The 11,184-nt window shown below is 51.8% G+C and overlaps 1 protein-coding gene across 1 annotated transcript in view; it reads left to right on the top strand.

The window, feature by feature from the left end:
• The first annotated feature begins 315 nt into the window (after positions 1-315).
• PDE10A (phosphodiesterase 10A) overlaps positions 316-11,184 on the top strand; it is a 619,063-nt gene continuing 608,194 nt past the window's right edge. The window contains exon 1 of the mRNA XM_023254564.2: positions 316-889. The gene's annotated coding sequence lies outside the window, so the exon portion shown is untranslated. The remainder of the gene's footprint in view (positions 890-11,184) is intronic.

Raw genomic sequence — 11,184 nt, 5'->3', positions numbered from 1 at the left:
GACAAAGAGGGCTGGTCGGAGTCCCCCGCCCCCCAGCCCCAGAGCCTCCCCGGCCCCCTCCCGGGTGGCTTTGATTTCATTATCCCCCCCCCACCCCGCCGGGGGCGGGCTGGCAGGTGCGGGGGTGGGAGCCGTCTCCGCGGGAGCAGCCTTGCCAAAGGTCCGGCTGCTGACGTCGGAGAGCGCCCGCTCCTGTCAATGAAGGCAGCGGCAGCCTGGGGACGGTCTGGCAACGAGGCTACAGACGTCATCGCCTCCTGTTGGACGCGGGGGGTGTCCGAGCAGCGGCTCCGGCTTAAAGGAAAACTCTCCAAGTTCCAGGCAGCCGCGGAGAGTCGTTCCTGAGAGCACATGCACCCCCAGATGCCCAGTGTGCGCGGCACACGGGCTGGCACACGCGCGCGCGCACACACACACGCACACACACGCGCGCACACTCGCACTCCTGTTCTGCATAGATGTGTGGGTCCAAACTTGCGGCAGCACCGAGAGAATGGGCTGAGATGGACCGGTCCTCCTTGGCGCCCGGAGGGCTCAGCGCGGCTTCCCTCGACACCCCCAGATGGAAGGGAGGGAAAGAAGACCGTGACACCCCGTTTAGAGTTGTCCCCCCCTTTTTTGAGAAGATCGGCGCGAAAGCCGGGGTGCCCGAAGCCTTTGGAATATGCCTGCTTGGCGGAGCCGAAGCGAGCGTTCTTGGAGAGGTCCCGAACTTGGGCCACCGGCCTCGCCTGGCAACTCGTTTTGCGCAGTTTTCGTCGGAGCCCTGGACCCGCCGCGCTCCTGGCCGGCTGGCGCCGCCACCCCCACCTTTTCCCTCTCCCTTTTTCAAAGGCACGAACTTGAAATGAAGCGGAGACCAGGTCCGAGCCTCAGCACACTTTGGCGGGTAAGTTGATAGTTGCTTTTACCTATTATTTAACCCTTGGGAGTCCGGAAAAACTTCATTCGAACCTTTTCCCCCCGACTCTCCCCCCCTCCCGCCCCCCATCATTTCCGTCCATCCTCTTTGTCAGTGAGATGGGGCGCGAGCCTGTCGTTTGGGAACACGGCTGCTCCGGAGGAGAGTGGCTCGCGGGAGGGGGGAGGACGAAGCCTGAGTCTGTAGAAGCCAGACTCAAGGCTGTGAGACTGCAGCCAACTCCGGGTGCTGAGTGATTGCCTCCGGGCCACTGCCTGGCCCGAGTTTCCAGCTCCAAGTTCCCCGCGAAGGCTGCCCTCCAGCCCCGTGATGCCAGCCTGGCAGGTGCCCGGTGAAGCGGCCAAGAGGAGCTGCTGGTGTTCCAGCACCTTCCTTCCTCCCTTCTTGGCTTCCCCCTGGAGTTCTGGATGGGGGCAAATCCCCCTCCTCCTCTCTCTATCCCTCACCTCTGCTGCCACTCTCCTCTGCACCCACCCCCCCCAGTGCCTTTCTCAAAAGCCTACGTGATGTCATCGGGAGGAGGGTTCGGAACCTCCAGCACCTGAAGGCATCACTGTATCGCACCCTGCAGCATTTGATTTTCTTCATTCCACCCAATTTTCCTTGCAGTCCACGGAAAGCACCCCCCACCAAATATCACAAACAGTGTCCCCCCTCCCACCCCCACCCCCGCTCTTTCATGAACGGACAGGGCCAGGGGTCCCAGTACAGGGAACCCCCCCTCCCCCTCCCAGATTAGGAAGAAATCAGCTGAGGGGCCCCGAGGAGCCTCTCCTCTCTGGGTGCTGAGCTCTCCTCCGCTCTCAGCTCACCCTTCTAGTGGAAAGAAGAAGAGGCAGGAGGAAAGAGAGAGCCGGCCGGTGCCAACAGCCCCCTAGACGTGGAGCTGCTCGGCTGAACGGAGGGATCTGTGCGCCAGTCCCTGCCTCCCCTGCCTCCCCTGCCTCCCTTGCCTCCCCTGCCTTCCCTGCCTCCCCTGCCCTCCATCTCCCTCCCCGGTCTCTACTCCCCACCCCTTCCGTCGCGCTTGCTCCCCTCCACCTAACCCCACCTTCGCTCTCCTCTCCGAGGGGGGAGGGCCCGGGGTGAGGAAAGAAACCCCCAAAGCCCCAGTCCCGGGCAGAGATGTCGAAGAAACGCAAAGCCCTCGAGGGTGGAGGAGGTGGAGGAGAGTCCCCGAGCCCAGAGGAGGAGCCCAGTGCCCGGCCTGGGGGCCGAGGCAGCCCGGAGCAAGGTAGGGGGAGGGGGGCAGAGGAGAGGGAAGGAGGCGGCCGGGAAGCCTCTAGGAGTTGAGATCCTCTGCAGAACGCTCTAGCCCAGCTTCTCCGGCACAGCCTTCCGGGTCAAGGCAACTTGAGTAGACTTCTCTCCCCACATATGGGATTTTACTGGTGTCTTGAGGAAGTTGGGGGTAGGGTGGGATGAGCTGATTCAGCCGGTGCTGGAGACCCAGACTGGGGAGAACTTGAAGCTCTGTGGAGAGCAAGGGAAGGTGGGGTGGGAGGGGAGAGGAGCAGGAGGAGGCCGGGGAGGTGTGGGTTGGGGGCTGCCGACCCTTTCCAGGTCCTCTGCCTGCCCTGCCGTCGTGGGTGCTGGTGTGACCGGCTGTCCTGTGGACGCACGGGCTGCGTGGCTGCTTGTGTTGGACACCTGTGTCGAGAGGGTGGGGTGCCAGGGCTGTCCCCGAGTGTCTGTGGCCGGTGAGGGACAGCAGGGAGGATGTCGACTTCTTCCATGCTTCTCCAATCCAGGCAGGCTGAGGGTTGCGTCATGCTGAATCCTCACCCCTGCACAGGCAGGCCCTCTGCTTTCTCCTGAAGTTGGAGGGGAGGTTTGAAGCAAATTGGGTGACGTGTTGTGATTTCGAGGAGAGATGTCGTGATGAAAGCAGTTGGGTGCTCCTCTGCCTGGAGTAATAGCAAGGACAAAGTGAAGAGGGCAATTTCCCGTGGAAACAAAAGTGATACCTGGGCGTCTGGTCCCCACAGGAAAGAAACCCAAACAGACACCTTTCATTTCACTGAAAGCATCGGGGATTTGGAGGAAAGTAGGCCCAAAGGAGCCGGTTAAGCCCGGTCTAGGCTGTCATGAAAATACAAAGGAAAGATGACCCGGTGCAAATGTTTTGCTGTCGGTTAAGCTGTGGAAGAGGACAGGGGGCGTGACCTGAATCGAGGCAGGTGGAGGGGTTGTTTTGAGCGATGGCTTTGCTTTCCAGAACTCAGCTTTGTGGTCTTGGTTGGCGGCAGGCGCAGGTCTGAGCAGAGCACCGGGAGACATGGGCGTGTGTCTCCAAGATGGGAGTCGATGGCTCTTCTCCCTTGACGTCATAAGAAACACAGAGTCACCAAAGTCCTTCCTGCGCACGAGACCTGAATCTCTGGGCCCACTGGGAACCTTTTGCACGGCTTGTGTGCATTCTAAAGCAGAGGTCGGGTGTTGGCCATCCCTGGACAGTGCGTCTGGGATTTAATAGAAATAGGTGAGAGCATATTGTTGTCCGCTTACCTGGAAACGGGTTGCATTTTCGTGACTGCCCGTGTTTTGACTTTATTTGCTCAGTTATGATCTTAGAGCAAAAGTCAGTACGTTTCTTACATTCGTTTTGCTGGAAAACTGGCATTTGGTAAGAAATGCAAATGTGGCAAATGACTGGATCTGAACGGTCGGTGGTTTTCCGTCTTTGAGGAGAATAATTTGGTATCACCTTGGGTATCTGACAAATTCATCAGCTGTGTACCCAGCATCCGGGTTTGACCTGAGGGTTACTCTCAAAGATACATAGCATGTTCTTCTGGTGAAGCTGCTAGTGACGTCCATGGGAAATGACATCATTATCATGGCAAATAACAACATGGGGGCATTTTACAGCGTTTTACTAATTGACGAATACATGTCTTCCAGTTGTAAAAGAAATTCGAGTTGTATCTTAACAGACGCGTCTCGTCTTTTTTTGTTGAAACGCATGGTTTTAGCATTTAAAAAGGTAGGCTGTGGAGGTCCTGTACTAACAGCAAATAATTTCTACGTTCCTTTGCTGGGAATATTTTGCAGGTCGGGACCGGGAACAGAACGCATCCATATTACTCCGAGATTATAATAATTTTGGGATGACCTGTTCTACAGATTGGTTTTGTTTTAGGGCTTAAAAATCTCTAATGATTTTACCGTATCCTTTGTATTTGGCAAATAAAAAATGCCACTTGATAATTGCCCGCGAGTATGTAACTGTAGAAACCATTAAGAGTGTAAACATGCAACTACTGTATTATTGTGAATGCGTTTCTTTGGGAAATGGTAGCCGGGCACACGCCCCAGGTGGGGGAAACATATCTTCTGCCTATATGGTAGAGTTTATGGCTGTGCACACCTTGACAGTGGGAGATGGGGAGGCCGGGAGAAAACGGGTGTGAGCCACGCGTGATGCGCGTGCGCTGAAATGTGCAAAGACCCTCATCCCCGTGGTTAAGGAACTGGATGTCCTCCACCTCCGCACTCAGTGCTGTTCTTGTCTTTTCCTTTGGACCTCTTGGCCAAAGTTGACAGTGTGCACACGGAAGAATAGAGAAAAATATTTACATCCGTCTTGCTGACCTTGACTATCAGAAGGGGCTTCTGTTAAAAGTTTCCACAACTCGGAAGGCCAGTGTGTTTGTTCATTTTAACCATTGAGAGCATACGATACAGCATGCGGTAAGTTAAGGCGATTGGAAATTAAATTCCAGTGGTAGGCATGGATTACAAGACCATCTGTCAGCAGGGTGCATTGATCCAAAGTTTGAAATAGCTGATAAGCACGCAGGCTACCTGGAGAGAGTGTGGTGGGACCTTTGAATGTAGGAACAAAGATCCATTGTGCCTTTTCATGCCCTCACCTCTCACCGGTCTATGCCAGGTGCACACGGTTCCCAGGCCTGGCTGGGAGGTGTGGGTATTTCCCGGTTGTTGTGTTCGAATGGCTCCTGCCCCCTTGATAGTGTCTCTAAAGGAGATTCCTTATGGGGATGCAGGCAAGGTCGTAAATGGGTCATGGTGAAGGCACATGGAAGGCTTTGGTTTTCTCCCTGACTGTGATCGTGCCATCCTATTTCATTTAGCTGAGTAAACAGGAGAAGGAAGTGCATTGTCCTAGCGTTGGCTGAACATTTCTTTGGATGCCCATTGGAATTATTTGACATGCATGCATGCGTGTGCACTCGCACGCACATGTGCCTGGCGTGCGTGTGTGTGTGTGTGCATGCACGCATGTAAAATCACGGTCAGGATATAGTCCTCTCGTGGATCCCAGCTGGCCCTGTGTCCAACACGTGTTCGGATTATACTGATGAAAGATGTTTGCATACAATGTTAACTTTGTAAAGTTTTGTCTTTCCAACTAAGAGAAGTTTGGTGTGCCGGTAGACACTTCCAGCCCACAGTTTTTGTTTTACTGTGCTTGTACTTTTCTTTTTTTTCAAAATTTTTTTAACGTTTATTTATTTTTAAGACAGAGAGACAGAGTATGAATGGGGGAGGGTCAGAGAGAGAGGGAGACCCAGAATCCGAAGCAGGCTCCAGGCTCTGAGCAGTCAGCATAGAGCGCGACCCGGGGCTCGAACCCACGAACCGTGAGATCATGACCTGAGCTGAAGTTCGATGCCTAACCGACTGAGCCACCCAGGCGCCCTGTACTTTTCTTCGTTGCTCTGAACTTCGATCCAAGACCACGTCCCATTGTTCAGTTAGCTGTGAAGATGATGGCTGTGTTGAAGGCTGCACGGGAAGAGTCTCTGATGAAAACACTGAATAAGTTTATTGATTGATCTCATTCCACGGGCGGATACTCTTAGTTTCCCACTCTCTTCGCATTCTCTTTATGGTAGTTTCTTTCCGAGGAATTATTGTCTGCTTAGAAACTGGTTTGACCACAGGACATTTCATCAGGCACCCTGCCCTGAGACACAGCAGGAGGCCCTGTTTGCCCAGCTTTGTCCTGGTGGGAAGTCTACCTTCCTGGCCCTGTAGGCTCCCCGAGTCTGTCTTCCTGTCTGCGTCCTCATTGTTCTGCAGCGTTTCGTCTTCTAGTTTTTGCTCTTTTTTTCTTTTAGGATGATATTTGGATGAAAATGATGTCCACTGTTCACTATTGCATTCCCTTTAAAAATAAGTAGTTTCTATTTTTGATGAAATTGGTTAAGACCCCATCTGGCACAGTTTTCCAGATTCCCGCCACGGCAGAGTCCCCTGAAGGGGGGGGGGGCTCTGTGTAGAGGGGAAGCAGGGCAGGTTTGCACAGGACTATGGTCTACTCATATTTTATACTCCCCCAGACTTCCTGAGCTGCAGGAAACCATCTACGGGTAGCTATTCCTTCATCTGATGAGTTAATGACTGAACCAAACATGTTGCTTCCTCTGTGTACCTTTTTGACATCACAATGGCATTCGGGTTTTGTGGCTTCTCTGTGTCACTAATGGATTGTGGGTTTTGGGGGGGCATCTGGAACTGGAGGCAGGGGGAGTATTATCAATTCTGTGGCTCTAAAACTCAGAAGGGAAATAAACATCTAGGTTGGTAGCTGCCTTGCATCTCCATGACCCCCAAAACTAGTTGGAATTTTTTTCCTAACAGATCAATTTCTAAAAAATAATTGATGAGACTGTTTTATCATGAGAAAAACTCTCTTAAAGGGTGATTTATAATCATTAGTAAAAAAGAAGTGGTTATGACCTCTGGACCAAGAATTGATGTTAAAGAACATTCTTACAGAGGTTTGATAGCAAAGAGCGACAGTTGAGACGACTTTTCAGTTCTGTTAGTTTCTCTGGCTCCCAGCAGAGAGGCCAGTGTGGTGCAGGCGGTGCCACAGAGGATGCAGGAGAGAGGGGAGTCGGGGAAAGGGATGTTCAAGGGTGCAGAGTGGAGTCCAAGAGTCAGTGCTCACTGTTGGGCCAGAAAGGAAATTGCACGTGTCTGGAAACAGACACGTGTCTGTTTCCTCCTCCTAACTTTGGAAGGTTGAATTGGATGACCCTGGGGGGGATGGGGGTCAGACCTCTAAGACTTTGGTTATGGTTGTGTGAAGAAATGGACAAATTGTACCGACTCCGGACTCAGTGGTAACTCACAAAGGAGGCTGTGCAATGAGAAAAGCGGTAATTCACACGCATAAACAACAATGGCTTATAGCGTGTAAGTGTTGTGTTACTTCATTATGAAGGTCCGGAGAATAGGGGGAAGAGTGATTTGTTGTAACATCCAAGGAAAGTCCTCTGTCAACTGTTAGTGTGGTCATCTGTCCTACCCGCTGCTTAATATTAAGCTCTTTTCTTGACCATTTCCTCCAGTTTTTGTTATTTTCCGTCTGATCGTCAGGTTTGTGAAGTCATTGCTATTTAGTTGTCTGAAATGCAATGCAAAGGAATTTCAAAGTGGCATTGAAATTCTGCCAATGGCAGGATTTCATGGAGTCACTGAGAGTGACGCTGGGGCCAGCCTCACGCGTGTGCTAAGCCGTTGAAAATAGGGTTAGACTTTCATCAGAAGAAAGAAAATCAACAAGGATTATCCAATGTGCCTGCTACTGTATATTTTATCCCATTTTATTCTGTTTGTCAGACATCTTCGGATTTAGCACTGGGCCAGTGCTAAGTGCTGGCCATACAGGGTCGTTGAGAATGGGCATGACCTTGGGGTTAGGGTCAAGGTCATCACTGGGCGATGAGATGTTTAAGTCCTAGGACAAAATGCTCTCTGAAGTTTTCTAATTTGGTCACTTTTTTTTTTATGGCCTGCCTGTCTCTCCCTAGGAAAATGTGTTTTTCATAAAGGTAGAAGGTTTTGTTTGTTTGCTTGCTTGTTTGTTTTTTACAGTGTACTTCTAGAAGATAGAATAAAGCCTGGCAACATTCAGTGCTCTGAAATATTTGCTGAATGAATGTGTAGATGAATGATTGCACTCCCTTTTTAATGGAACTTTTCTGCGGATGTAGGATGCACAGAATGTACTACCGAAAGAGGCGAAGGAGGACTTTTAGGGGAGCCCCTAGATGGACTCCGTGCCCTCAGCTCTCCCTTGAGGCTCCTCGCAGGTACAGGTGGTGAAATCCGAAGAGGAGGAAGTACAGAGCAAGGGGTTTTCAGGAAGGTTCTGGAACCGCACACGGACGTGAGGGACAGTCACGGGGAGAGGGATGGGACCCACAGTCTTGGACTTGGCTCCTTGCATCACTCATTCCCCCAGATAACGAGGCCAAGGCCAGGTGAGATCCTCCGCCCCAGAGCAGAGAGCCTGCTGGCCCAGCCAAAATAGGAACTAGCCCAGAGATGGAATTCCTCATTCTTGCACAGTGAGACGGGCGGGGTCTCTTTCTCTAAGAGGGCAGGACACGAGATGGTGCATCAAACAGGACAGCCACCCCTACCCCTGCCCCTTCTCCCAGCAGGAAATCACCAGCACTAATTTGGTTCTCTAGTAGAATCAGGCACAAACACTCTCCTTTGGCGTGAAGGTCCGCCCCACGGGTGTCCTAAAGGAGACCCAGGGGGATCATGGAGGAGCCCGTGGTTTGTCAACTCACAATAGCGACGCACAGGGAGGCCTTAATATCTGTGTTCACCTCATTCCTGCCTTCCGGGTACCGCACCTTGCCGCTAAGAGGACAAGTACCTTCCAAGAGTGCTTACGAAGCTTCCTCTTCTGAGGGCTCCTTTCTCTGCTCGGTGTCTCTCTGTGGCAACTTGAAGCATCCGTGGATCCCCTCGGAGTTTCTGTCTCCTCCGTGAGGCCAGGGCCATCTCCCCCAGTGGTGGCACCTTCCCCTCCTGAGTCTGGAGCTCCGGTGGGGTCCCAGGCGCCGCCCACGTCCCGTGTGGCTTGGGGACCGGTTCAATAGTGTTCAGACGCTTCTTCCTTCCATTGGCCTGAAAGATTCTAGAGAAGAGGGAAACGCTGTAGAGTAATGAGTTATCACTTGGCAAATATGTACGCACGTGGGGCGGGGGGGGGGCAACGCGAAGAAACAAAACCTTACGAATGTGCGCTGATGAGCCGCTCTGCACGAATTACTAGTGATGGTCTGTACACGGCGTGGGAAAGCAATTTCAAAATTGCCGTAAACCTTTATAACGTTATTTAAGAATTAATTAAAAATGTAATAGGCTGAATCAAGTAGTGCGCTGGAGGTGATAGAAAATATCAGAACTTGTTTTGCTTCGATGACTTCTTTCCAAGGCAGATAATACATAGGCAAGCATGCTTAAGTTTTGTCAAGAAATTTTGTCGTGTTACCGAAGAAGGGAATTGACCGGATAGCCAAGCGGAGGGATTACGATAAAGAACAAGCACCTTGCATGGAGAACTGGGGTGCTATGTTTGCAAATAAGCAATGCCGAGTCATTCCACACGCATGCGGGCATTCCTGGCGATGATGGGTCTTCTCCCCACCCCGTCATCAGCCTGTCCTCTGCCCTCACCCAGTGTTTCTCAGATGGTGGGTAGTAACCTACTTGGGAGTCACGAAACGTATTTTTGGTGAATCCCAACCAGATTTGTAAAAACAATGGAATGGGGGAGAAGGCAAGGGAGAGGAGGAGGGGGGGCAGAAGGGGATGGGGAAGTGAGGAAAAGGAAGGGGAGGGGAGGAGAGGGGGAGGAGGGGGAGGGGAGGGAGGGGAGGGGAGGGGAAGGACAAGGAGAGCTAGAGGGTCCAGCAGAATGGGCAGGTATTATTTAGTGGCCTGTGTATATTTGGTCTATTGTAAGAATATGTTTCTTCCTAGGAGTTGAAAAAGGAACAAAATCGCCGGTCTAGACCATATTTGGCAGCTGTCTTGGTGACGGCGGTCCCACAGCTCCAGAATTGTCCTGGCCTCTTGGTGAAAAACAGTAAATTAAAGCAAGTCTCTTTGGACCAAGGGTTGTGACCCGGAGGGCCCTGTGCTTTGGGAATGCGTTAACGGGGCGGCACCTACGAGGCCTCTGCTCCCCCCCCCCCCCCCCCCCCCCCCCCCCCCCCCCGGTCTGTCACATCGCTGACCAAGGCAGCCCTGCCCCGAGCCACTTCCAGGACGGCTCCGAGATTGTGCATCGAAGGTTTCCGTGTGAGGCTGTGGCTCCCCAGCTAGATTGAAAAGAATATATATATTTAGAGCCCGATCAACTCATCATTCCTGCTTTTCTTCCAGGGATGGGCACAGAGTAGGTAGACGGCGAATGACTTTACGTTAACCTCTGAGACAGGAACCCACGCGTTGGAACCCAGCACGGGGAGAGGGAGGAGGAAAGGAACCAGGAAGACAGATGAGAAGGTCCAGGGCGGATCGGAGCAGTCGGTGTGAACCCTTCCCCCCCCCAGGCAGTGTCAGTCCCCACCGGGAACCAGAGTCCTCGATCCCCCGAGGAGCAAAAACAGCTTCACCGTCCACCGCGGAGCGAAAGGCACACTGTCCTCTCCAAAACCATTTCTGTGCTCTTGAAAACTTGTCACATCTGGTTCTCAATCTATATGTGCTTAGGGAGTATTTACCTTTTCTTTATTTTTTTCGAGTGAGAGTCCTTTAGGCTTCCACTGATACAGAGCGTAGGTTTTCACCCCTCAAACCCCAGGAGGCTGGACTTTAGCCCCCGGTATTTATGCCATGGGTACATTTTCAGGGATCACTTGTTATTTTATGCTTTAAAATGTTTCAAGTTAAATGCAGTGGGTACATACAGTTCTTTACTTTTCCACCTCAAGTGCCGAAATCTGGCTAGTCTAGGTTTGATAGGTAAAGAGGTAAAATAATGAAATAAATAAAGAAAAGCTTTGTGGCTGTCCACACACGCCAATCTGCAGAAATTAATGCCAAATAATCTTTGGAAATGTGTGGAACAGCCGTGGTTGTCAGAACCCGGGTCTGATGATTGAGACTTTCTAGCTCTCTTTTTAAAACTTAGAGGCAGTACATTACTGGTGTTTTACTCCCTTTCCACCCCACTTGGTTCTTAACTGATGAGGCCCCAGTAACAATCTGGGTGTGAGTTCGGATCGAGAGAGGGAAAAGAGAACGAGTTCACTGTCACACAGTCTCATGCCTCCTCTGCTCAAAGTACCAACCCCCTGGCTACTGGTGGCCAGGGGAGCATTTTTCCCAGCCCTTAAGGAATTTTCAGTCTTTACAGGAAGATAAGAACGTGTAACACCAGCCCTTAAGTGAGCAGTCTCATGGAGGCCATCCAAAGGGTTATAGAGTCTTCTAGAAGGGAGCGATCCATTTCTCGAAGGCTTGGTTGAGTTGAGTCA

This window comes from Felis catus, chromosome B2 (genome assembly GCF_018350175.1).
Source record: "Felis catus isolate Fca126 chromosome B2, F.catus_Fca126_mat1.0, whole genome shotgun sequence".
NCBI classification, from domain to species: domain Eukaryota; kingdom Metazoa; phylum Chordata; class Mammalia; order Carnivora; family Felidae; genus Felis; species Felis catus.
Note: the sequence above shows the minus strand (reverse complement) of the source record. Positions and strands in the feature narration are given on the sequence as shown.